This window comes from Neopsephotus bourkii, unplaced genomic scaffold, assembly GCF_033783945.1.
Source record: "Neopsephotus bourkii isolate Nb327-2 ecotype Australia unplaced genomic scaffold, CSIRO-AGI_Nbou_v1 NB_787, whole genome shotgun sequence".
Lineage (NCBI taxonomy): Eukaryota > Metazoa > Chordata > Aves > Psittaciformes > Psittacidae > Neopsephotus > Neopsephotus bourkii.
In genome coordinates this window covers 1906138-1930880 of record NW_026901283.1, presented here as the reverse complement: position 1 = coordinate 1930880, position 24743 = coordinate 1906138, and the positions used below count along the sequence as shown (strand labels likewise).

At 38.6% G+C, this 24743-nt stretch overlaps 1 long non-coding RNA gene across 2 annotated transcripts; it reads right to left on the bottom strand.

The window, feature by feature from the left end:
- Positions 1–21109: 21109 nt before the first annotated feature.
- LOC133213204 (uncharacterized) lies at positions 21110–24563 on the bottom strand. 2 transcript variants are annotated; one of them, XR_009725724.1, is made up of 3 exons: positions 23901–24563; positions 23219–23300; positions 21110–21566 (listed from the first exon to the last, which is right to left on the bottom strand). It is a non-coding gene; the product is annotated as an uncharacterized LOC133213204 (long non-coding RNA). The 2 variants fall into 2 exon arrangements; XR_009725723.1 differs by having other exon boundaries at positions 24069–24563.
- Between the last annotated feature and the right edge of the window lie 180 nt (positions 24564–24743).

The following is a 24743-nucleotide window of genomic DNA, read 5'->3' as shown; positions in this document are numbered from 1 at the left end:
AAAATATCACTGAATACTCTAAATCTTGGAAAAAAAGGAAAAGTGGAGGAACAAATTTCTCTAAGAGACACAGTTGGGCACAATGACCTTTCATGTTGAAACTGCAGTTTAAATCTAGTTCACTTAGAGTACTAGAGATGATTATGTTTTGAAGACTTTTCTATAGCTCGCTTGGATATCAATTCTGCCACCTATCCCTAGAATACCAGAACCTCATCTGGCTATATCTCAAAAGAAGCCTGGTACAGAGGAAGGAATAGTGTGAAGCCTCCAGTGCAGGGAAAAGGTGACATTTCCAGGACAGTATGAAAAAACTCATAAGGAGCATATCAGCTTCATAAATAACCTGGTACTTCTAAGACCTGTATGTCCTCTGGTAAATGCCAGATTTTTAACAAAAAATACATCCAATAGATTCCCAGATCTTTATTTCAGCATCCCTAACATATTTCTACTGGCTGCTTGACACCTTTTATGAATTTCACGTGTAGCTTGCTGTAAACCAACCAAACATTTTTTTGAGGGCCACTTAAAAGTAGCCTCAGAAGAGTTATGAATCGCTGATTAAAAGCACAACCAATTAACTTTAGAACTCAGAATTTACCTACGGTAAGATCCACGGGATGTTAACATTTGCCAAGCATGAGAATAGCATTCTGCAGGTACTATGTTTTCCAAGACGAGAGAAAGGCAGGTACATTGATTTATGCCTCCATAGCACTTAACATTTTCAAAATCATGTGCAAACATTAGCTAATTAATCCTCATCTACTCTTGCCAAATACACTATTGTATTAAGACTTGACCTAATGTAACCTTAAATGTTAAGGCAACAGTCTGTAGAAATTTTAAAGAACTCAACCAGGGAGATGGGTGGTATCCATCTCATTGTTTGTTTGATGAGCATTTAATAATTTTCAAGATATTAACCAAATTGATGACTAGTTAGTGTATTAGGGTATGGCAGTTATACCAGAGGTGAGGCTGACTCACTAGCATTTATCATCCATGAGGAACTCTACAGCACGCTGTTTCTGCAAAGATGAATTTGATTTAGTGACAATGGTCTCTTTGTTAGTGTTTACAGGTTTAAAGGATTATAGAACCCTCTAGATTTCATAACAACAGAAGATCCTGGAGGATTTTATTTTAAACCCCTGTTTATTTCCTAAAACATGAATTAATACAATTTTTGGATATGAAACTTGCAGTGCTAAGTACTCCTGTGCTAAAGTAGCATAATCTGAAAAGTGAGGTTTAACAATGGAAAAACTATGATTAATCTTTGTATCTCTTGTTCAAATTGCCTTTGAGAAGCAGAACAAAAATAATCTCTGATCTTTAAAAGCAAGACAGTCTCTTGCTCTCTGCATATGAATTTTATGAATACTACATTTTACCGATGATTGATGAAGAAAATATAAAGGCACAACTGAAAGATTATGAAGATAACTTTTCATAAAGTAATCTTTATGAAAGAAGTACAAACATCAGTGTAAGTAAAGGAACACTATAATTTTTTTATCATGCTGCATAACAATCATAAAAAAGTCTCAAGATACAGACAATAACTAAAATACAATATTCAATAAACATTCAGTGACATCCAATACAACAAATTCAATAAATTTAATAAATACAGTAATTTAGAAATGTCCCATTTACTGTCAACATGTTAAAAATATGACAGAAGTAATCACACAAATGCATCTTTATTTCCTTTTCCTGTGTTTTGAATTTAATGGTGCAAACAGAAAATAGGCTATAACCTGTCAATATTTCAAGGCTTCTATATTCATATATCACCAAACTCATGAGCTGGTCAAATGATTAGCAACACCTGTTCAAGTTTTAGAGAGATTGTTTTGCAAGTTTTTGCATAGCATGTTACGGGGGGGGGGAGGGGGGGGGGAAGTCATCCTGAACATTTTAGGAACATTTATGGTTTTCTGGAAATCTAAACACTACATATTATAACTAAATGCACTGCTTTAGCAGTTTTTTCAAGCTAGACTTACAATTGAAGTCCTCGTCCTCCCACCCACCATTCTTTTCATTATGGCATGGCTGACATACACCGCACCCTCTAGACCCTTTATGTTATGTGTGCCATTGTATTAGCATGATTCACACAGAAATTCCTCCTGAGTAGCAACATGCCTCTGTTTTCCCACATAATAGATAAATTGGTAATAAAAATTAAAGTAAACACTACAGCAAATATAGCAACTGGCACAGTTCAATGAATAAGAGAACAGCTCTGATAACTGTACTGTTGATAGGAGGGCAAGGGCCTTTATGACAGTATAGGATTACAAAATGAATGAACTGGCTGAACTTTACACAGGCTGATGCCATTAATAGAAATCATTCAGTGTTTTTTGCAACAGTAGTGTCATGATCAATGGTTTCCAGATTCATAAATTCATAAAAAATGTTATTAATCTTGGTTATCAAGTACCAGCCAGTTTATTTGATACTGCTTATAAAGAATAACTTTGCCTGTAGAGACAATGAGGCTGATATTATCACATAATTTCCCTTTTGTTTTCTAGATGTTTTTTAGAGGGTCTTTCTAGGCTTAGATACCCCACAGACCAGGACTGAGACAGCATGTGAGACACTCCTCTTAAAAAGAAGCTCCAGCTCTAAGTCATGTTGATCTTTATCAGTGCAGCTACAGAAAGACCTCCCTCTCTTGTATCTCACTCTATTTTGTTTTGCTGTGGATGCTTCCTCTTCTATGTAAAACATTCTTTTCTTTGCAGAGGCTGCAAAATCTATAGAAGGAGCACTAATAAGACATAAGTTGCATAAGACAGAAAGCCTGAGTTGTCAACTGCCCTTAAATAAGGGCATGCGTATTATGTGTACTTGAGACAGATGCCCAGTTCGTGCACATCTGGGTTTGTGTTGAGAGTTTCTCCTTCTGCCTGCTTCTAACGGTGGATATGAATCAGGATACAAAGCAAGAGAGGTGCACAAACTATGTTCCTGACCCACCTGCATGTACACACTATATCTTCACTATGAGTAATTAGCACTATGAGTAATTAGTGGCATTTATTAACTGCTATTAAATGTGGTAGGGGCCTAAAACCTGGGACAATAACAATTTAAAATAACAACAGTGTGGAAGAAATAGGTAGCAATAACCTATTAGCTGTGTTATATTTTTATATAACAAGAGTTTTTATAAGATCCTGAAGTTCCTGGTATTGTCTCACCTCCCCTCTTCCTGACTGCTGATTTACCTAGTCCTCGAATAAACAGCAGGTACTGAAATAAAAGCAACAAGAAGAGAGTGCTAGGATGTGGAGGAAGTGAGGGAATGTAATCGGCAGACAGGAAACATGTCTGGAATTTTTCTTTTGCATTCTTATTTTAAATATCAACCTAAAAGGATATTGTGCAGTTGCTCATGTGTTTGTAATTCATTGTCTGCTACTTGTGTTTTAACATGAGGGGTCAGGAATCAGTCTCCTGCACTTCCTTCATGACCCTGTCTGCATCCCTGGGCACATGACTTAGCATAGCTTAATTTCCTTATAAGAGATACATAACAACAGCAGTATGCAGTGTTTGGACTAAGGACTATTAATTCACATTTCAGAACTAGTCATGACTGGACATGCACCCAGCATGTTCAAGGTTACTACAATGTGAAACGCCCAGCAGCCATCTCAGCTGAACTCCATCAGGAACAAAGGGAAAAGGCTCACTGCACAAAACAGGAAGCTGGAGACAGGTCTGTTTGTGCAGGGATGACTGCTCTCTTCCAGTTCAGGACAGTGTGCCATTACTATTTCGCAGGGCCAGCCCCGCCCCCCCAAAAAGGTGATCTGCATATATGGCAAAGAAGATACAATTCTAAAATGTCTCTAAATCTTCTCATTTATTTCAGTGTACACAGACCTGTGGTTAGCACTAAATATGGAAACACATTTCTGAGTAGATGATTGTCCCCCTAAAAAGAAGAGTAAATTCAGGGGTTTTTACAACTTATTAATTACATAACTAGTCTACTACTACACAATCTCTCCTTGTGTACCACCAAAACATTAACACTCCCACTATTCAATCAATAAGCTTAGAGTGAACCGTGAACTATCTTCTCCAATACACATTTTGTAAATCAGTACTGATATTTTACATCAATACTCATTCACACTGTGCATAATCTGCCACCTCCCAAAATTCTAAATATTAAGAAGGATATGAAATATGCAGCATGATTCTAGATGCCTTTGAACAAGAGGCTGTATTTCAGGGGACACCTAGCTCTTAATAACCCAGGAAAAGACTGAATAATGAAATAACAATCAAGAAAATGCAGTTTTCGCATACATATTATAGATATACAAGCCCATTCAAGACTGACAGATTTTGCTCTACAAGTCCAGTATGGATGGCAGTGGGTGAAAATCAGTGGCTGACTAACATCTTGGAGTGGCTTACTGCGTTACAGAGCACTATATGCACTGTCTGGCTAGTAAGGGAGTGCAGGGGTGCCCTCTGTGAGAAAAGGCTGAGGAGGCCTCATGCTAGACACAGCCAGTTCCACACAGCTCCAACAGACCCAATGCAGGGCACAGATGAGCCCCTCTGCCAAGTGGCACCTCCAGGAAAATGTGTCTAAGAAAGGGCAAATTAATGCACAGGGGAGAGACAAGGGTGGGAAGTGTGAAACAACTCTGCAGACACCAAGATTAGAGAAGGAGGAGGGTGAAGAGGTGCTTCAGGTCCCGAAGCACAGACTCCCCCTCCAGCTTGTGGAGAGGACAATGCCAGAGCCGATACTCAGCACTGCAGCTCACAGACGACCCCACTCCAGAACAGGTGGGTATTTCATGAAGGAATGGCCACCTGTAGAGGGGACTGACACTGGTACAGAGGGAAAGCATAAGGAGGATGGAGCAGCAGAGAGGATCTGCACAACTGAACAAATGCATCCCTCCCCCATCCCCTGTGCTGCTGGGCAGGGGAAGGTAGAGGAGTCAGGAATTATGAACTGAAGTTGAGCCTAGGAAGGTTCATGCTGTTTATTTCTCTAACTTGATATTCTTTCTTGATTATCTTCCTCTGTCTTGTCTCCATTAATTTCAGTGCACTACATCCTTTTACAGCTATCTCACTGCTTTTCTTCATGATCCCAGTTATGCTGGGAGGTCAGTGACTTTATGGCAGAAAATCACAGAATGGTTTGGGTTGGAAGGGACCTTAAAGATCACCTGCTTCCGAGGGGGAAAACAACAAAGTTGAACCATTATGCAACTACTAAAAACTTGATGATCACTAGCTCCCTGGAACCCTCGATACCTCTGCCAATTAAGCAAAGAGAAAACACAAAATAAATATAGCTGAGAACAGTTTTTCAGCTCCTAATTATGGTGTTGCATGCAGAATCAGTATGATTATCCAAGACTGGTTCATTACATCTCATCATCCACCCACCATATCAGGAGAGGAAGGCAAATGATCATACTCACATTTGACACAGCTGTTGCCTTTCCCATCTACCCTGCTTTAACACATTTATTTCTCTGACCAACCTCTGCTCTCAAATGCTTTCTCCTTTTGAAAAGTATCACAATTCCCTTCTAAAACATCAGTGAAAATTAAGTGTAGAAAATAAGAAACCTCTGCAGCATATTAGTTCCGTTTTCAGCAAGATATGTTTCAGATATCCAGAGTTGAAAGGTGGCAGGAAAAACTGCCGCCCTATCTTAGACTGGAGCAGAGAAGAAACAGAAGCTTTTTAAAGTGGGTTCAACTCTTGAAAGTCAGAAGTCAGCAAAAGCCTTTCCCAGCATACGGTGGATCTGAAGTGACTTAGGTGACTGAAGTGAAATCCGAGAGATTTCTTCCATCTCTTTATATAGGCATTCCCTCCTCTTCATTCCTAATATTTCCTTAAGCCATCTTTATCGGCACTGCAGCAGAACTAGCTGGATTTCTGGCTGACGAACCACAAGTGAAGGAGCACCTCTAAAGGCTCAGATGCTGTTGGAGAGCTCCCCTGGTTAAAGCCCACATCAGTAAGCCTCACCTTTCGGTCCAGAACTCCTCCTGATCTGCGCCGTAAGGGCTCAGACATTAGAGGTACAATTCATACATTCTCTATCATCTGAGGCCATGTTTTATAAAACAGATTTTAAAACCTTTTGTCAGCCTGTTGCACTATGTCAGATAGTCTCCGGAAAGATCATAAAGAAATCTAGGCATGACAAATCAAAAAGAACCTATCTGAATTTTTGGAGGAGTGGAAGAAAGGTATAGTGTTTCCCAGCTTTTCTAAAGGTGACAAAATGATATTGCATAGTTAGTCAGTGCACAGTCAAATGAAACCTGCTGATACTGAAAGTTTGAGCTGGAACTTAACGCAGAATGGGAAAGGATGCATCCAGGACTGGATCAGTTTGACGGTTACATTTAAATGTGCATAAAGCATTTGAGACCTGATTTTAAGAGTGTGCTCATGACAGAAAGGTGTGTGTGGAAATGAAGACTTACAAATTCATCCATCACAAGTTTTGGGCCACAATCTAAAGTGAAAATGGCTAGCTCACAGCTGAGCATGAAGCACTGTAGAGATGCTTCTTCCCCAGACTGGAATGTCTTGTATCAGTTTAATGCAATCTTTTTCCCAATTAGCTTGAGCTTACCACATTTTCTGTAGTTTGAGAAATTTTGCAAACCACATTTTGGACTACTTGAAAACAATTAAAAAATCCAAAACTGAAAATAAATCTTCAAACCTTTAAATTAAAAAATTATACGTGCCTAGTCTCTGTTATCTTACCGTTTTAACAGTAATTTTAAATCTGAAGCAACTATACTGCATCCCTTTGGTGATATTCTCTAAAGCAATGTTCTTTTCCTGTCCTCTCCTCCAACCCTCAAAAAAAGAAATTACATATACACACACACATATGTATATAAACATATATCTCAATAAGCATTTATAGCTGTGACAAATTTATTCTTACTGTCAATTGAATACATCTGTTTTCCATTTGAATTTGATATACAGTGTGGTGTTTTCTATTAGATCATATAAACAAGTGTTTGATTTAAAACAGGATTATTTTTCTTCACTGAGATTGAGAGCAGCAATAAACATCACACTTTCTGGGAATACAAATAAGGTGGTAATTCCATTAAATATAACAATTAAAATAAGAAAAAAATCATTAAAACATAAAAAACCCCTTGACCACAGGTATATTTTGTCTATTGAGCTTCTGGACAGAAATTGTTCTTACATGAGAGATTTTTCCAATAGATTACACCAAAATGAGACAGACTTCATTTTTTGAAGTGTGCATGCTTCAAAAGACCGGTGAGTCTGCTGTCATTAGCAGTACTGATGTGAAGCCCAAAGAGCTAGGAAGGCACTTCATCACCTTCTAGGACGAAGTTCCTTTTCTGTTCTAGAGGTTTTAATCACTTTGTGGAAAGATGGGTAAGGAAAAAAAAACAACCAACAAACCAGGCACTTTCCTTTTTTCTAAGTATGTGGGTTTGGGGTTTTTTTGTGGGTTGTGTTTTTTGGGTTTTTTTGTTTTTTTGTTTTTTTTTGTAAAAGAGGACAACTGCAAGTCTGCAGATGTAGTTTGGAAACTTTAAGATCTTAAGGGATTTGAGTGACAGCATGTCATCTGACAGTGAGGGATTAAGGCCATGATCAAACCTTAATGGGTAAAAACCCACCCTCAAAATAGTATGTTTTTAAAAGGGAGTAAGCTCATCTCAGAGAGAGGTATTTCATTGTCAATATACATTTAGAAAAAGGCAAAACAAATGTAGATTCTGGCCAGCAGACACCTTGTTATTCTGTCCAACTGACCAGCAGGGAGAGTGGCTGATGATAGGTACCACTATAGCAGCCAGTACTGCAAAAGGGAGAACAGCTAAGTGAACCAGATTTTGTAGCATAAATTTAGTCTGGCTCAACAAACTGCACCATTCAGTCATGTGCAGGGAAGGAATAAATCAGATAATGCAAGCCAGAAGCAATCTCAGCGTTAGAAATTATTTTACAGTGATTGTGATGCTCTACAGATCTAATCATAGGATCACGAGGTTGAAAAAGACCCTGAAGACCGTCAAGTCCAACCATTAACATGGCACTGCCCAAGTCCACCACTCAACCATGTGCTTAAGTGTCATATATACACATCCCTTCAGGAATGGTGACTCAACCACTTCTCTGTGCAGCCTGTTCCAGTGCTTAACAATACTTTTGGTGAAGAAATTTTTACTAATAACCAATCTAAACTTTCTCTGGCACAACTTGAGGCAATTTCCTCTCATCTTGTTACACAGGAGAAGAGACCAACCATCACCTCACTACAACCTCCTTTCAGGTAGTTGTAGAGAGCAATAAGGTCCCTCTCAGTCTGTTTCTCCTGACTAAACAACCCCGGTTCCCTCAGCCATTCCTCATGAGACTTCTACTCCAGACCCCTCACCAGCTTTGTTGCCCTACTTTGAACATCTTCAATATTTTTTTCTTTGCAGTGAAGGGCCCAGAACTGAACACAGGATTCGAGGTGCAGCCTCACCAGTGCCAAGTACATGGGGATGATCACTGCCCTGGCCTTGCTGGCCACACTATTGCTGGTACAGGCCACGATGCTGTTGGCCTTCTTGTCTGCCTGGGCACAAGCTGGCTCATGTTCAGCTGGCTGTTGACCAACACCCCCATGTGTCCTTTACTGCTAGGCAGCTTTCCAGCCACTCTTACCCAAGCCTGTACTGTTGCATGGGGTTGTAGTGACCCAAGTGGAGGACCCAGCACTTTGCCTTGTTGAACCTCACACCACTGGCCACAGCCCAATCCAGCCTGTCCAAATCCCTCTTCAGAGCCTTCCTATCCTCTAGCAGATCAACACTCACACCCAACTTAGTATCATCTGCAAATTTCCTGAGGGTGCACTTGATCCTCTCATCCAGGTCACTGGTAAAGAGAATGAACAGAACTGCCCCGGTACTGAGCTCTAGGGAACACCACTAGTGACCAGCTGCCAACAGGATTTAACTCCATTCACCACCCCTTTCTGGGCCTGACCATCCAGACAGCTTTTTACCCAGCAAAGAGTATACCCATCCAAGACATGGGCAGCCAGGTTCTCCAGGACAATTGCTGTGGGAAATGGTGTCAAAAGCTTTACCAAAGTGTAGGTAAACATTATCCACAGCCTTTCCCTCATCTGCTAAGCAGGTCACCTTGACATAGAAAGAGATGGAGCTAGTTGAACAGGATCTGCCTTTAATAAACCCATGCTGACTGTGCCTGATCACCTGGTTGTCCTGTATGTGCCATGTTATGGTACTCAAGATGATCTGCTCCAGAACATTCCCTGGCAGCAAGGTCAGACTGACAGGCCTGTCATTCTCCAGGTCCTCCTTCTGGCCCTTCTTGTAGATGGGTGTTCACATTTGCTAACCTCTTGCTCATCAGGCTCTAAACAATGAAACTGAGCTTCACATACATTCAATAGTGAATCATTTTGATATATATGATGGTGGAATTAAATTCAGATCCAGCCTGTTAGGATGAATGCTTTGACACCACCTGTGTCAAGACTAAATCTGCTGAGCTCATTGATTTATAAAAGCAGTACTGCTGATTGTAGACTATCTGTGATACGTAGGCAGAAAGAACAGGAAGATGAAAAAGAAATAAAAATAGAGAGACAATTAAAATATGGACAAGCTAGAACAATAGTGAAATTCAAAAGGAGAAAGGATTATCCACCTGTCTTTCAATATATCCCAGTTTAATAGCAGTATCTGAGGAAACGCGGCTTCCATTATAACACCTGCTAAGAAATAAAGGCACAAATGAGGTTTATAACCTAGTATTATTAGTTTGTTTTGGGTCTTTTTCCCCCTCATATTCAAAAGACTACACAAAGGAATAATCATAAAATTAGAATCAAAGCAATTTATAGGAACTTGCTCACTTAGCTGAGCTTATCCTAGCAAGTGGCCAGTGAGTTAGGATAAGACTTTAAAGATCTTGAAGGTTAGAAAAAACAGGAATTTTGCCACTGTGTCTAGATATAGAAGTGAGGTTTACATGACTCTGCAAAGCATCTTTCATGGAGTAAGTAGCTTTTGTTTACGCAAGAAGTGATCAGAAAAAATACGTACAATGATCCAGTCTGCACTGGAGCAGGCATGAGGACAGATCTTTCACAATCAAAGTGAAGGAGAGGGGTTATGAGTAATGCACAGATCTCACTGGCTTCGGCTCTCTGCCTGTCAATCTACTCCTTGGCACTAGGACCCAAATAACCATTTGCACCTGGTATGTGTTTTACAATGCTCATAAACTGTATGTGAATAGCATTGTCTTTTAGTGAAAAACTCAAACAAGATAGAAATGGATACAATGCAAAAAGAACCTCTACCTGTTCTGATGTTTAGGGTTTTTCTTAAAGCTTCCTCTTTTCACACCTAAGATTCAGGCATTTCCTGGTGCAGCAGATAAGATGTGGAATTCAAAAATTTTATTCAATACACCACATTGTACTTTTAGTCACAAGTGTAGTACTGTAAAGGTTTCAGCTTAAATAATTAAGTACTATTTTTTATTCTTTTTAGGAGTAGTTTAGCTTGATAAAGTTAATCTCAGTCTCCTCAAGAAATTATAATTGGTATTTTCATTAAACTGAATGCTTTCCATACTAAAGTTGTAAAGAAAAATGGTAAATGGGATTTTTGTTTCTAGAAAATAAGCAGTACGGCATACTAAATATACAGAAACAAAAAGGCAGTACTTCAGAATATGCTTTGGGGTTTTATTTGCGTGTGTCAAAATATTTTTACATGCTCTGCTAGGACAAAAATTCTTTTCAGAATTGTGCTGGTAGGCTCTATTTTGCCTTTCCTTCCACTGCAAGAGTCCGCCCAGCACCATTACATAAGTCAAATCCAAGAAAATAGGCTTGGTTTTCAATTTTCTTGTTTATGTTATCAGCACAGACATGGAGAAAAGATGGGCAAGTATGTTTTACACGGATTTCTTGTGCCACACTATGATCAGAACTGTTACTCCAGGATTTCCTCTGATTTGTCACTTAATATTTCCTGAAAACTATAGAGCTTATTGGTATTGAGACAGTCATGATTTTATTTAGATTATTTTATATCTTCTCTCCCACCCACTGTAGAAAAGAAATGGACCCTGATAGGGTAGATACAGAAAAAATTAAGGTTGAATGAATTTCAAGCAAGGACAATTTGCTGTGCCAAATCATTACTATTTGTGATGTTCCCGGATGGAAAAGCATGCTGAGTTCCACATTACTGAAACCTTTAAAACTCTTTTTTTTTTTTTTTTTTTTTTTTTCAAGTGGTTTACTTATGAACTTGACATTTTGCCTGTGGAACATACTGGGAGAGAAACATGGAATCCCACACACTTGTTCTTCATAGAGGAAAACACATAAAAAGAAGGCACATTCTCCCTGGTGACAGTCTTTAGAAACCTTGCAGCATGGACCAAATGTACTTCCTATATTGCCAGTGCATATGTGTCAGATATATCAATACAAGTAATTGTTTTGTTATCCTCAAGGGATAACTACAAATACATACACATTATACATAATTTATAAACATATCAATACAAAGATAGCAAGGCATGAAATGATACACATACTTCTAACAGACCAGTAGCTGGAACAATTAATTTCCATATTACCTTGAGCTAGGATGCTGGCATTTTGTACCTTTATTCTTTATGGTCAGATGAGACAGACGTGTGAACTGTACAGCTCTCAGTTAGGGAAATGGAGGTTGTATAACCTCATTGAACTGTCATCAAGACAATCTCTATATGGCAGGTGATTAGAAAAACGTTAACATTGAAGATGTTTTATGGCACATTGTGCATTGCATTGCACATTCTTGTCATCAAATAGCACAGAAATGTTTGCACCAAAACACAAAGACTTTGGTGCAATTTGAGTTTAGAAATTTCTCATTGTTTAAGGATGAATGTTAAATAGTAAATATTTTTTCAACTGAGCATTGGTATGATGTGTCCAGTACTATTTAAATTGTAGTAGGAAATCTCGCATACCACACTTTTATAGCATTAGAAAAAAATAGAAGTTTTAGGAAATCTAAAATGCGAAAAGTTCATGGAATGACTGAATTACTGATGGGTGCCACATTCACACAGAAATTTAATTGGATATTATAAACAACACCAGGAAATAAAGGGTATTCAGCACCACAAAGTGCATCTAAAATGTAGTAGAAATTTACCAAGCAAAAAGGAATTAATTTGAGGGAAATACACTTCTGGAAAAAAAAATTGGTTTACTTCTCCCTAATGAAAAGTGAAAATGTAGCATTCTGCGGTGTTGTTCTTGGGTTTTTTTTTGTTATTCTCCTTAGTGCTTCCAAAGACAGAAGTGAGTTGACTGACAAAAGCTGCAGAAAGTATACTGGATGGTTGAGAAGCTTCTTACAGGACTTGTCATTTTATTCAACATTTCTACTAATAAGTCTGAAACTGTTGTGTAAATTAACTAAATATTTAATCCTACTCATAAATCTGGTCTGCAGATACATTTCTTTTGACTCACTCCAAACATAAAAAGGCTACTAACTGTAGTGGAAAAAAAAACAAACCCAAACCCCAAAACAAATGTATGTAATTTTTTTCTAACTAGCCCTGCAGATCCTCCATGGAGGCTGGATTTTATTTCTGCTTGTTCATTAGGAACAGAATTGGCCACTAGGGAGCTGATCTTTCAAACATGCTTAAAGTTAAACACATGAACAGTTCCACGGGCTTCAGCGGGACTACTCACCCCAAAAGCCGAGCACATGCACAAATCCCTATCATCTTACACTTGTACAACAAACAACACAAGATCTCTGTGTGGATTTGCTCCCAGCTGACGATGCTTCCAATGAAGGCGGAACTAATGGTTAATCATTTTGGGTGAAAATTTAGCATTAGTGTAGCACATCTGAGACCTGAACTAGAATTGGATAGTATACTATTATACAGAATACAGAAACCTATTTATTTAAATATCTTTCTAAACAGAGAACCACATCACTCCGTGGCATAGGGATACACAGAGACTGACTGCTTCATTACATGGCAGAGTTGAGAGTTACACTGCTTTGACTTGCTGGGTGCCTATAAAGCACAGCAAAGGGTTTGGATAGGTTAATTCCAAAACCTGCTGAATGTCCTTGCATTAAATATGACTCCAAAATGGACTATTTGCTTCAGTTTGGGAATCAGCCCTCAATGCATCATTCAGGCAATAATTTTATAGCATCCCTTAGTTAATTTGTATTATTCAATAAAAAGTACAAATTGAGATGTAAAGGTTGAATACAAAGATGAGATATATAGAATAACAAAATGAGATGCCTTACACAGATCAGCAGACAGGCAAGTTTAGAAGGAAAAGCAGACAAATGACTGATAGGAAAGTAAAGCCGAGCAGACAATTTTGGATCCTCAAAGTAAATTTCTACAAGTAAATCCATCTGAGGGAAAAAAGTTAAAAGTGATTACAAGAACAGCAAATTAAGCTGGTAATGTTACAAGAAAAGTAAGGACAGTGAACAGATCTGCCTCCAACCAATACTGGTTACATTATTACACAATTTGTCTGATGTAATTACAGTTTAGGACAGACGTAGAGGTGAACACTCTTACATTTGAAGGAAGGAGGATTTAGAACCACAAGACTTGAATTGACCTGAGGCTGGAAATGAAAAACACAAAAGACTAACAAGAGCCTATATAAAATAACGACAGCAGGAACAGGATAGAAATAAATCTCCCACCAACAATAACACAAAAGAGAAATAAAAGACAGATTTCAAGACTGGCTCACTCGGGGCACAGTGAAATAGCAGTAAAGGCAGTGTGCTAGTAACCTCTGATCCTGGCAAATCCTGTGTTCATACAGCAATGAAAATTGTTAAATGGAAAGATGTAGCAATGCTCGTGAAGCTCGGTGGAGGAATGCACCTGCCTACAGGAACCAGCCTGGAGATTGATCTGCACAGACACAGTCCTCTGCATAAGTAACAAACTCACCTGTACACACTAAATATCCTCCTATGTTTTGATCCAAACAAGTACAAGTGTAGGAATCACATCATACTCTGATCCTAACTCTTTCATGTCCTTTGAGACCCCCATGTTTTTCACTCTTATTAACAGGAAGGCAATAAGGATGGGTGGTTACATATGATTTTTCATTATCAGCATATGTTCATTGGGAGAAGCAGTAGTTTTCTCATTTTTAGCAACTTTTTGATACCTTAACAATCTCCCCTGCAGCAAGATTTAGCCAAGTCCTTTCAAACATTTTTGGAGAGAGAAAGAGTAACAACCAAACTAACAGTCCAGTGGTACTTGTTGGCACATCTGGATTTTGTTTCTCTTACAACAATAGGAACCCTTCTAGGTAACCTGATGTTCCGAGATGTCTAACTCTGACCAGAAGGCCTATTATGAAATATATCTCAAAATAAATAAATTCAGATGAGAGTATACAGATTGATTCATCAGAAAAGCTTTGCCAAGAAATAAGTGACTGGCTACAACTTAAATTTACTGTAGTCTCTTGAACAGCACACTTTCTTTTTCTATGAACTAGAATTAAAAAATTAAGACTGTTCCAGAACATCTTCAAAGATCGAGACTTTGCGATATTTTCATTCCAGATCTGCTTCTTGAGTTTGCATTAGTATTGTCTGTCATGTTCAATGAGATGCTTGCAAAAATCATTCAAAGATGAAGCAAACTGTGTATTTGGGTTTAAACTGCTTGTGAGAATACAGTCCTCGTAACACTGGTGGAAAATACTCAGTGACTGTGTATGATGCTGACAGAAGACAGATGCCTAAAAGACAGGATTCTATGTACTAATATACATAAGGTAAATCTTTTCTTAGCACATTATATGTATAATTATATATGTGTGTGTGATAAATTCTTACTCTAGTATACAACACATTCAAATCTAATTAGAAAACTAAATAAAAAAATAGCCTGGTGATCCACAAGTACATTTCGCAGGTAAGATCGCGCCCCAAACCACGATCATACCATACCATTGGGTGTCCCTGCCGATTGTCAGCAACAGCACCAGCGCCCCCCCTCACTCTCGACACCTCTGCTGTGAAGGGGGAGGAGGTGTTTCGGGGGCGCCCCTCAGCTACTGCTGCTTTACGCCGAAAGCTCCAAAGAGGGCAGCAAAGGTTTATTACCCTGTGCAAGCACTTGCTCTGTTTTCTTTAAGCCATGCAGGGGCTCCCTCTGCTGTTCCTTTGTTTTCAGACCTGTAAGAGGAAAAAGAAACCCAAACCAAACCAAAACCCCACTCCGCTGACATTTACCTTTTGCAGAGGAGGAGGAGAGGAGAGAGGCTTTTGACATGCTTCCAGCATATCACAGATTCTCTTTTATGTTCCTCTGCTAACTCAGTCTGCTGGCCTCAGCACTATATCCTTGAATATAAGTTGAGACAAAGATACAGTATTTATATGCAAGTATTTACCTAGCAGACGTCTTCTTTGGACTATAAGAAAAGGAAATAAGTTGGCTATGCTTAAATATCTTAAAAGGAGATTTTCAGCAAAAATGGCAGTTAGCTGATATTCTACATGAGATGGTGATTTTAAGCCACATCTTACTCTTACCAGTTTTACTAGGGATGACACTTGGGCAGCTTGATGTAGGAAACTTTAAAAAAATAAAATGCCTTTCCAATCAGTGCTAAACGTGAAACCTATTTGGGTCTTCACACTTCAACATCTTGCACAAAGAAGCCATATCCCACAGGGAGCGAAGGTAGCAAATAAACTCTCCTCTGTTTTTTAGTAATGGGAAAACACCACCATCATAGCAGCAGCAGAACGCCCCACCCCCCAAATAACCAAAGCTTTCTCCTTATTTCTTTAAACAGAAATAGGTGTTTAGGCAACCTTTAGCAGTCTTCTAAGGCTTTTCATCTTTCTTCGCTATTTTTAAAGTTTCAGATAAATTGGGTGGGAAATTTATGTGCATGCAAAAGCATCAGTCTCAAATCTTTATAAATCTTTAGTCCATATAGGGAATTATCTAAAGTTAACTCCAAAGGCTTCTCTACATTCATTACAAAGAGATGCAAAACACTGCAAGAACAATGGTGTTAATGTAAAGACAGGGGCAGGTCTTCCTTTTTTCACTTAAAGAGTTCAATGGAACAACTTCAATAAATTTCTTTCATTGGCCACTTGGCAAAATCAAGCAAAAGGGGAAAATAAAATTAAAAGGAAGACATACATTCTATCCCTTTTCAACACACCTTCAGGTAGGTAAAAAGTCACCCTTGAACTTCTACCTTAACCAAAAAGTATTAATTTCCCCTTTAAGCCAAAAGCCACAGTAGAAAAGAAACAAAATTGCTGTGCTGTCATTGGAAATGATGGTTTATAGAAACCTTGACTTTGTTTCATGAAAATCACCTGTTTTTTAAAACCCAAAAGACCAACACCATCAGTATTTCTATTGACAAGAATGTTCCTAAATGCCTTATCCAGGTGATATAATTTTCCATCTGTCTGCTGGAATTTGCTTTGCCTAAAGATCTGGACGCATACAAGAATGTGTGTTTTTCTTTTTCTGCCATACTACTAAGAAAGTAACTCAGGATCACAGCAGTCTTTTGCCGCAACTAATCCCTCTGGATTTGGCCTAGCCTTTCAGGCTGCACTTCCTGTCTGAACCTGCCTATGTGCTCGAAAAGCAGAATGAAAAACAAAACAAAACAAAACAAAAATTCGGCAAGGAGCCACTTAACAAAAAATACCAAAACATTTGCTATGCAGGTTGAACTTCAAAGAACTGCTAAAAGAAAACCCACCCAAAAAACAACAGGGCAGAATCCTAGTTATTCCTTGGCTTCATCATAGAGTGTAAGGGTCTTTTCTAGGATCAGGTTTGAGCCCTTAATAGTGGGAAACTCCAACCTCTTCACAGCATTGGGAAGAAACTGAAGGGTTTGTATCATCAGAGCTAAAACAATTTCACTGAAGGAGAGACTGGGGTTTAATTATTTTTCCTTAAGAGCAGGAGTTGATTTAGAAATCCATAAAATAAAAAAAAAAATAATTATTTATTTCTTAGTTTAAATCATGAGTAAGTTACTTCAAAAAATTGTTCACATTATCTGTTTAAATACCAAAGTAGTGACTAAAAGATTCGAGTATCACATTTAGTAAGAACACAATTAAGAACAGAACAATACCCAGGACAAACTGACTATCTCTCCCATGAAATGGAAAACTTAATGTTTGCAAATTTCAGCTGATTCAGAGGACTCATCATCTGTACACATGGGCAGCAGTATAATGAAGGATGCAGGAACCTAAGATTCTTGTCTCCGATATTAACTTCACAATGTTGTAACTGACAAATTCAAGGTCTTCAAAGTGTTGAGCAGATTATTACCTCTATAGGTCATATGCTGTGTTTAGTTAAGTAGGCCTCATATACAAGTGATCAAATGACTGTCACTTTGTGAGCACTCTTGTAAAGTACTCTCTCATGATGGAGAGGCCAGCAGATCTCTGAAATTATGATCTACTCATGTGCATTGACCTGGCAAATCTTGCCACAACATGGGTAACTTCCCAACCCCCTCAAAAAGCAATACAAAAAGCTCCACAGTGCCTCAGAAGTTATTAACATCCATGAGATGTGAATTTAAGCTTGGTGTGTCAGCAGTAAAGGTGGGGTGTTTTCTGGGGTTTGGGTTTTTTTGAGGAGGTTGGTTGGTTTGGGATTTGTTTTGTTTTGTTTTGTTTAAATAGTATGCCATGCTTCTGCTTCCTAAATGGGGCATTTGAAGTCTGGAACATTCTATTTAGCTCTCATGGCGGCATAGTTCTTCCTTCACTATTCTTTGGAAAAAGCAGATGTAGGTTTTCCTGATCTTTTTTGTTTTTCATGATAGGAAGTATAACAGTTCTTCTTGCCATGTTCCAGTTTTGTAAGCTTACATAAGTGTTTATAAATAGAATTATTTTGATTACATTGTCTTAAGAGCAGGGAACATGTAATGTTGCTACAGGTAATGCAAGAAGGTAGCAGAAAAAACAGGCTGGCGAATATGAGAAAATCTGGCCAGCATTGCTTCTCTGTGCCACAGCAAACACCCAGTGCTTATACCACTTTTTATCATGGACACTGAGGCAGGATTAGAAAAAGAGTGCTTAACCAGACTATTTAACCCTCACTGATAGTGAGTGGAGCAACCCAGGAAGTTCCCACTCTTTCACTACCTGTGCCCTCCAAATCATCTCCCTTCTATGCCATGAAATGCCACTATGCATTTCTTTCCTTCCCTTCCCAGTGATTTACTCTTTTGTAGATAAATTTAATCCTCCCCAGTGTCTCCCATATTCTGTTTTTTTTGCAAAAACTTGTACCCACTACAAACTGAAGTCTTACAAGAAAGACATACTAAAAGGAATTCAGATTTGGTGTTTTAAAAGGTAACAGCTCCCTTGCCCCTTACCTTGTCTTCAGAGGGGTATAAGTTCACTACACACTCCATCAGCAGGTATTTCTCAACAAGTTTCTCACAGTTTTAAGATTAAAGCACTCCTCAGAAAAACAGCCAATAACAGTAGCAAAAAAGTATGATACTAATGTATTCTATGTTGCATAGTATTCGTAAATTTATGTTTTATACCAGTATCTCTTACATAAGATGAGTATGAAACAATGGCATATTTTGCTTCACCTTCAAAGATAGTGAGAATTCTCAATTTTGCAGAAGTCTTTCTGTCTGATGAAAGAGAAACAGAATATTTCCTGCAATCGCTGAAGGACTGAGGTCTGCCAGAGAGGTTCATTTTGCTTGCACCATCTTACAGTTAACAGTCCACCAAGGTATAAGTTGGTCAGCACAGCATCTGGAAACTGCAGGTGAACTTTAAAGCCAGAGCATACTGTGGCAAAGTATTACAAAGCTATTTACAGTGACTCTAAGGCAAAGATCTGATCATAGTTTTGGCACAGAAGAAAATTCAACCTTCGGCTTTCTTCATGTTTGCCAAGACCACCTTTATCTGGTCTAGCATAATTATTCACTTGACCTTATTTATTCATTTTAAGAAAGAAGATAATGGCCTTTAATATTTAATTACTACAGCAGACTAAAGAGGGGAAAAAAATAATTCCTTGAATCACATCTTAAAAAACAACAACAAAAAAAAAAAACCCAAAAACCAAAACCACAAAACTTTTCCAAATGTGCTCTTAAACTATTCCTCAACTTTTTTACTGACATTTTATCCTTTCTATGGAAATTCTCTTTTCTCTGAAATGCCTACAATACAAATTCTACACATAAATTTAATAAGCAGGTAATATATACCTTCACAAATGTATATATGTGTTCAGTACTAGATTCATATATGCATTCTATATAATGGGACACATACATTCCATGTATAGTTGGATAAATAATAAACTAGTTGAGGAGACAGTACTAAAGAGGAAAATTATACCCTGAAATCTGACTGTGTGATTATATTTAGACTCTGAAAGACCCACTGAAGGGGGAATCATCTGCTTTACTAAGTAAACCCCTGGAATAAACACTGGATGCACAGTATTAGTCTGTAACCTAGCAAATTGCTGCAATGTAGGACACTGTGGATTACGAATGTGCATTAAATTACATATTGCTACAGAGTTCCCCCCCCCCCCCTTAGGACGCACTCAACACTTTCCGCCTTCCTGTCTGACAATATGTTGCCATGCTATAAAAGCCCTAATGCCCATTTCAACGATTAGCTGTACATCAGCATTACTACTTTAAATCCACAAGTTTCACATCAAGCATTAAATGGGATGAATATTGATCTGCTAAAGAGGATTTATTTATTTCTAGCTCTATCCAAAGATCAACTACTAGCAGCTTTTGGTGGATCTGTTGAGCTCTCACAGCACAAAGCTACTGCATACATGACACCGGACTTGACATTTCAGTTCTGGAAGAAAACCAAACAGTAAATTCACTGCAATAATCCTAGATAAATGAGATGATCACTGGAAAAGCTGAGATAGTTAAGTGGTCTATCAGAAAAGTCCAAAGGATGATATTGAACTTCTGCTACATAGTAACCTCTCTCATGACAACATGGCACAGGATCACCATATCAAGATGCCAATATCATTGTCTTAAAAAAAAGCACCATGTCTTCAGATTATCTTGGAACACTTCACAATTATGTTCTGAGCTGAAAACTGTATACCCAATATAAGTACAATCAGATACATATCATTATCACAATATTTACCCACCGATTCCTGTTTTGTTCTGTTCAGTCAATAACACGCTAATAACTGTATAATGCATTCAAGAAATAGAGATATGTATTTCAATCCTCCCAGCACAGCTAGTAGGTTTCTTGTAATGTTAGAACTGTCCTTGAAATGTTCTTTTTAGTATATTTTGGTACGGATCACTTTCTACTCTTTGGCACTGATACAGTAGAAAAGCATACAAATGAGTTGATGAGGACTGCAAGCAGATTTAGAGATGAACCAGTGAGTTGCTTTGCCTTTTATACTCAAATGGCAAGGGCACAAGGGAGTGCTATGTTTTCACTAACTGATAGGGAGCATTTGAAATGCCAGTGTAAGAAGCCATGAAATTTTTGCTGTGCCACTTATACAGGAAACTGAAGAAGTCAGTCAAAACACTGCCTCAGTGCTATGATTTCATCAAGCTGTATCATTCCAGTAGCTAATAATGTCATCCTAGTCATCTGCTAAATGTTTCATTTTTATTTATCTGACTTCACCAACTTTCCCTTTTGAGAGGATATCATTTACAGAACACATGGAAAAGAAATAAAAACAGTGCCATACAATAGGGATATTTGCTACCATTAAACATTGCCTCATTTTTTGATTCTTCTAAGATCACAGTTCTTAAAAAAAAAAAAAAAAAGAAAGAAAAGAGAAAAGAAAGAGAAAAGAAAAAAAAACATGAAAAAAGCAGCAGCATGTTATCAAGAACAGATCTGAAAGCTGAAAACCAATGCTTTGTTTTGGTTGCTTGAACTCTATGAATTTCTAAACGTCCTTGCCACAGGTAGCACTCAGTTTAATTAGGTTTTTATCTGTAGAACAGTGTCTGCTTTGCCAAGGATCGAGGAGTTTGGGCCAGTTCCAAGTGTCAGTGAGAAAGAAACAAAATGTGTTTCAACATTAACCCTGCATTTAGACAAACACAAACCACCTCTCTTTTTTGTGGGTTTTTTTTTCCTTTATATATCTTCCATTTCATCTGTGTATAAAATAAACCATGCTTGTGAAGACAGCGGTGGTGAGATACATCCATATGTATTTCAAATGTAGAAGCTTGTATTATTTATAAACCATCCTAAATAAAACAACCCAAACCAAGTCTGAAAAGGTAATCTGAAATCTGTTCTGGGTGATCTCTGCCTGGTTCAATCTCTTTAATGGGACAACATTGCACAAAGTTTTCTCTTCCAATAGACTGTGAAAAAAGAACAAAATGAAACAGTATAACCGTGAGTAAATGACAGGAGAGACCGTTTTATATTGCCTGATGTTTTCAGGCTATCTATATCTGGAACACATAAAACGATAGCACATTCATATCTCCTGAGAAGCAAGAATCATTTTCCTGTCTTTTGTATTCTCATAACATGCTCTCTATAAACTGCCTTCTAGGAACAGCGTCTAAATTTGCAATGTAATTTGGTAAAAAGTTAATCCAAGTCACTAATTCTTTCCTTTTTTTCCCCACTACTAAATATAAAAATAATAGAATGTAATATAAAGAAAACTTACATAAAAGGATAATGTCCATAAACTTTTCAATAGTTTCTTGAGAGTGGCTTTCACAAGGAAACAAAATCAGAAATACTTGCTTAATTCTAGTTCGGTACTTAGTGCTTCTACCTAACAATAACTCGTTTCTTCACAAACACTCTGTAACATAGGTCAGTCTAAAACAGACTGCGATGCCTGTGGTTTGAATATAACAGCAAAATTTCAGACACTGTGAAACCCCATATTCTACCTTTTATCCTCCCCATGTCTTTTTCACATCCTTATGGTCACTTCTGCCTCTGCAACTTAATTATTATTTTATTTAAAAAACAAAAAAAAAAAAGAAAACCAAACTCTTTTTTCTTCCTGCCCTTCCCCCTCCCCCTTTGCCTCAAATTCCTAAAATGTTGAAAAACAGTCCCATTTTTTAAATTATTTTATGGTGAGTGTTAAATCAATTTTTTTTTTCTTTTTTCTCTCTCCAGGTTTGTTCATCTTTAGAGCACATCTAATCTGTATGTAATGAAAAGCAAAGATGCTATAAATAGAGACACTGGTCATCACTGCAATAATCAGAGTCAAGGGTATGATCAAAGGCTCTCCTGCAGAGCTTCCACCAAGTAATGTGAGAAAGAACAGCAGTAAGCAATTCATAACAGCATAACTTCTTGAGGCAGCAGCACCTCTCCAATGTGTTATATTATCATTTAAATCACAGATGCTTTCACAGGTAGTATTTCCATACAAATTAACATTTTCCCACCTAGTGCATGCATTCACATTTCTCTTTTGGTACAAAACACCAGTTTATCTAACTCTACATGTACATTAGGAAGTTTGTAAAAAATCAGTTTGTCCTGTCCCCACCCCTAAAGTACTCAGGTTTTTAGGAATGATCACAACGCAAACAGGGCTATATGATGCACTTCATGTACTACATGCACCATGTGAAATACAGATTAAGATTTTGTTTTCTTTTAGGTATTGTTTTACAAGCACAGATTCTAATACTACCTAACAAAACTCCTAGCCGCATAAAAAGATGCAATAAACCTCTCTAACAGTAGCTGATTTGTATGCAACATTGACCATAAGGGTAACTCTTCAGTAAACCTGAATCTCATATATAATGCATAGCAGTTAATAAATCATAGTAAAATCAGGTGGCTTAGAGCCAGCAATACCCAACCCGTAATGGAAAGGGGGGAAAGATTTATAGAGAGACAGAGTCTGTCTGGATTTTGCTTTTAAGAGGCTCACACAGTGCAGTGGGAAGATCTTGCTGTGGTTTCCAAGCAGACACATCTGTGTCATGCTGATTCAATCCTTCCCCCAGCATTGCCCCTCACTTACCCCAGGTGATGCCTCTTCTCTCCAAAAGCTTCCTTCTTTGACCATCCCTGGTTTCTTGTCTATCTGCTCCCCAGCATACAAGCTGGAAAGGAGGGAGAAGAGAGCACGATGAGATCAGAGTACTGTTCTGAAATTTCACAAAAACACCCCACACTAGATTTCAAACTTAAAGAGGAATACTTGAAACGAGCCTGTTGAAACTGGTTTCTCAACCCTCACAATACCATGCTACAAAGTATTCAAAGTGCCACCTATTTCCCAGCTTTAAAGTCCCATTTCATAAAAGGGGGAAAATGTACTTCAATGTTTATAATGGGAAGAATGTTTTTTTTTTGCTTTAAGTATCAAGGGCAAAAACTCTTCTCAGTTCTTATTGGAGATCTAGGAGAGCAGGATATTAAAGGATCTGGGATCTGCATGGATCTGCGAAAATATTTATTTTTTCCCAAAAAAAAAAAAAAAAGCCTTTTCACAGCAATCAGAGGCCCTTATCCAGACAAAAATATTACTGCAAGATTAAGACACAGCACTGCCAAGTGAAGCATACTTGCAGTTTCATCAGTAGTGTGATGGTAGTTATACGTGTATAAAAACTAGAGAATATACTTAAGACTCACATTCTGATTCTTAAACTGATTCTGATGCACAAAACTAATGCCGAAGTTACTTAGTTTTCAGGTACCTTCATGTATGTCATTCACTTTGACTAAGGGGAAAACACTTCTCTTTTTGGCTCAGTTATACCAAGGTTATGGTTGTCATTGCTGGGAGCACCCTGGCTCAGGATCTGGCTTGGGAAAACTGCAGTAGAGTTTCTAAATCAAACTTAAACTAAATTCCACTTCCCCACCCTAAAAAAGCAAACAACAAAATGTGTCTATTTATATCAAATTTTCTTCCTTTCTTTTTTGGTATCGTAAATATCCGAGAGTCACACCAATACTACTTCGACAAAAACTTTTGAAAATCAAAAGCAAAGTAGAATTTGAAAATCCAACACACAAATAAACCAGGGCCACCCTACCAAAATGAAAATATAATTAACAGAGCCTTGCGGGTTCACCCTCCGCACAGAGGACAAGCCTTTAACAGGTACTTTCAGGGAGCGACCCCTCTTTGCCAACGCCGCCCTGAGCCAGCCCTCCCCGCGGCACAGCTCCGCTTCTGACGTACGGCTGGGGCGGCGGGGAAAAGCCGATTTCTCCGGTCCCAACCCACTTGGACGACGGGGACCCGGGCGACCATTAGGGCCCGGCTGGCCAGGGGGGCCGGGCTTGAGCAAGGCTGTCACGGAGGCCGGCCCGCCGGCAGGTGGGCGCCCCCCTCGGGGCGTAGCTATGGGAGGCCGCGCATCGGCTGCCGAGGCCGCGCCGCAACTCGAGCACCGCGGTCGCTCGCTCCCAAGTTCGGCGGCTATTGACTCCCGCCGGCTCCGGAGCGGCGGTGCCCCCCGGGGCACAGCCCGGCCCATGGCGCTAGATGGCAGCACCCGCTTGCTGAATGTGGGGAAATGGCACCCGCCGCG